Consider the following 3,688-nt stretch of genomic DNA (forward strand, 5'->3'; position numbering starts at 1 on the left):
AGGGTATTCAAATAGGAAGAGAGGAAATCAAATTATCTTTGTTTGCAGATGACATGATACTATATGTAGAAAACCTCATTGTCTCAGTCCCAAAGCTTCTTTAGCTGATAAGCAACTTGAGCAAAATCACAGTATACAAAATCAATGTGCAACAATCACTAGAATTACTATACACAAACATCAGGCATGTAGAGAACCAAATCATGAATGAACTCCCATTCACAATTGCTACAAAGAAAGTAAAATACGTAGGAATACAGCTAACAAGGGAAGTGAACAACCTCTTCAAGGAGAATTACAGACCACTGTTCAAAGAAATTAGAGAGGTCACAAACAAATGAAAAAGCATTCCATGCTCATGGAAAGGAAGAATCAGTCTCACCAAAATGGCCATACTGCCCAAGGTAATTTATAGATTTAATGCTATTCCTGTAAAACTACCATTGACATTCTTCACAGAAGTAGAAGAAACTATTTTAAAATTCATATAGATCCAAAAAAGAGCCCGAATAGCCAAGGAAATCCTAAGCAAAAAGAATAAAGCTGGAGGCATCACCCTAACTGACTTCAAACTATACTGCAGTGCTACAATAACCAAAACAGCATGGTACTGGTATAAAAATAGACACAGAGACCAGTAGAACAGAATAGAGAACCCAGAAATAAGACTACACACCTACAACCATCTGATCTTTGATAAACCTGACAAAAACAAGCAATGACGAAAGATTTCCCTATTTAATAAATGGCACTGGGAGAACTGGCTAGCCATATACAGAAAATTGATACTGGGCACCACATACAAAAATCAACTCAAAATGGATTAAAGACTTAAATATAAAACCCAAAACAATAAAAACCGTAGAAGAAAATCTAGGCAATACCATTCAGGACATAGGCATGGGCAAAGATTTCATGACGGAAACACCAAAAGCAACGTCAATCAAAGCAAAAATGGACTAATTGGAATCTAATTAAATTAAAAAGCTTCTGTACAGCAAAAGAAACTATCATCAGAGAAAACAGACAATCTATGAAATGGGAGAAAATTTTCACAATTTATCCATCTGACAATGGTCTAATATCTAACATCTGTAAGGAACTTCAACAAATTTACAAACAACAACAACAACAACAACAAAGGCCCAACTCCATTAAAAGGCAAACGGCATGAACAGATACTCCTCAAAAGAAGACATACATGTAGCCAGCAAAAATGTGAAAGAAAGCTCAACATCACTGATCATTAGAGAAATGTAAATTAAAATCACAATGAGATACCAATTCTTGACGCCAGTTAGATGTCGATTATTAAAAAGTCAAAAAACAACAGATGCTGGTGAGGTTGTGGAGAAAAAGGAACACTTTCACACTGTTGGTGGAAGTGTAAATTAGTTCAATCATTACGGAAGACAAACGAATGCAAAAACAGAAAACCAAGCACCGCATATTCTCACTTAAGTGGGAGCTGAACAATGAGGACATATGGACCCTGGGAGGGAACAACCTACCCTGTGGCCTGTTGTAGGGGACAGTGGAAGAAAGATTATTAGAAGAATAGCTAATGGGACCACTATTTCTTCAGTCTCCAGAGCCTTCTCTCTCCTGTGCAAAATGGCAACTCTTTAGGAAAAACCCATTGCACCAGTTGCATAAGAAGAGGCAACAGTCCCAAACAATAAGATCATGTAGTGGGTGTTGGACAAGTTGGTATGGTGTGTGCTATCAGCATTCTGGGAAAGTCTCTGGCTGATGAACTTGCTCTTGTATATGTTTTGGAAGATAAAGGAGAAATGATGGATCTGCAGCATGGGAGCTTATTTCTTTAGACACCCAAAATTGTGGCAGATAAAGATTATTCCGTGACTGCCAATTCTAAGATTGTAGGGGTAACTGCAGGAGTCCATCAGCAAGGGGGGGAGAGTCGTCTCAATCTGGTGCAGAGAAATGCTAATGTCTTCAAATTCATTATTCCTCAGATTGTCAGGTACAGTCCTGATTGCACCATAATTGTGGTTTCCAACCCAGTGGACATTCTTACATATGTTACCTGGAAACTGAGTGGATTACCCAAACACCGTGTGATTGGAAGTGGATGTAATCTGGATTCTGCGAGATTTTGCTACCTTATGGCTGAAAAACTTGGCATTCATCCCAGCAGCTGCCATGGATGGATTTGGGAGGAACATGGTGACTCCAGTGTGGCTGTGTGGAGTGGCGTGAATGTGGCAGGTGTTTCTCTTCAGGAAGTGAATCCAGAAATGACAATGACAGTGAAAATTGGAAGGAAGTACATAAGATGGTGATTGAAAGTACCTATGAAGTCATCAAGCTAAAAGGATATACCAACTGGGCTGCTGGATCAAGTGTGGCTGATCTTACTGAATCCATGTTGAAAATCTATCCAGGATTCATCCCGTGTCAACAATGGTAAAGGGGATGTATGGCACCGAGAATGAAGTCTTCCTGAGTCTTCCGTGTATCCTCAGGGCCCGGGGATTAACCAGCGTTATCAACCAGAAGCTCAAGGATGATGAGGTTTCTCAGCTCAAGAAAAGTGCAGACACCCTGTGGGACATCCAGAAGGACCTAAAGACCTGTGACTACTGAGTCCTAGGCTGTAGAAGTTTAAAAACTACAATGTGATTAACTCTGAGCCTTTAGTGTTCATCCATGTACATGAATCGCAGTTTGCTCTGATCTTCTTCAATATGTGAATTTGGGCTCACAGAATCAAAGCCTATGCTTGGTTTAATGCTTGCAATATGAGTTCTTGAACAAATAAAATTAACTATTGCAGTGTGCTTCTAAAAAAAAAAGAATAGCTAATGGATGCTGGGCTTAAGACCTAGGTGATGTTTGATCTGTGCGGCAAATCACCATGGCACATGTTTACCTGTATAACAAACCTGCACATCCTGCACATGTACCCAGAAACTTAAAATGAAAGTTGATGAAAAATAAAGTGCAATAAAATAAAATATTTTAAAGACACACACACACACACACACACACACACACACACACACACACAAAGAAAAAGAACAGTTTCTGCTCTTAGGATAAATTATAGGAAAATTCAAGGGCTATGTGCTCCCACTCCAGTATAATTATTTGACAGATTTAAACTTGTCATTAACTTTCCGTTAACCCAGTTTCTATTCTGTGTAACGGGCATAATTACGTGAGGTTGGCTTAGGGATTAAATAGAGTATATTTGCCCTTTCACAGATTTAAAATAGCCGTAAGTGACTAGCGAGAAAGACTACAGGCCTCCTCAGGGAATTGCTCTGGCCTTACTGTGCGCCAGGCTGCACTGGACAGGTGGGTGTGCGTGAGGGTCACAGGGAGAGACAGTGGTGCTGGTGCTTCTGAGATGAGGAAGGAGGCGCCATGAATAGAGGGAGGTGACTGGGGCCATGTGTTCCCTCTCCTGTCTGTGATTCTGCTCCTTTATGGAAAAGCCCAGAAACTTCTAGTCTATGACATAGCTTATCACTGAGGCAGAGATGCTTTCTCATAATAGTGACAAGATGAACTGACCCTCAGTTTTTTTCTGGGAAGCCTTGATTCTGTCTTTCTGTACTATTACAGAAAACTTGGTCAAATTTGCAAATACCTACACGCAATGAAAGAATCATGCTCACAGATTTTGAAGCAAACTGGTATGGGTGCTTAAACACTTAAA

The 3,688-nt window shown here is 39.8% G+C and overlaps 1 pseudogene across 1 annotated transcript; it reads left to right on the forward strand.

The window, feature by feature from the left end:
- Positions 1-1,614: 1,614 nt before the first annotated feature.
- Positions 1,615-2,804, forward strand: LOC108294256 (annotated as a pseudogene). The gene has a single exon (XR_001820972.1). The product of XR_001820972.1 is annotated as an L-lactate dehydrogenase B chain-like (transcript).
- Positions 2,805-3,688: the final 884 nt, after the last annotated feature.

This window comes from Cebus imitator, unplaced genomic scaffold, assembly GCF_001604975.1.
Source record: "Cebus imitator isolate Cc_AM_T3 unplaced genomic scaffold, Cebus_imitator-1.0 Scaffold571, whole genome shotgun sequence".
Lineage (NCBI taxonomy): Eukaryota > Metazoa > Chordata > Mammalia > Primates > Cebidae > Cebus > Cebus imitator.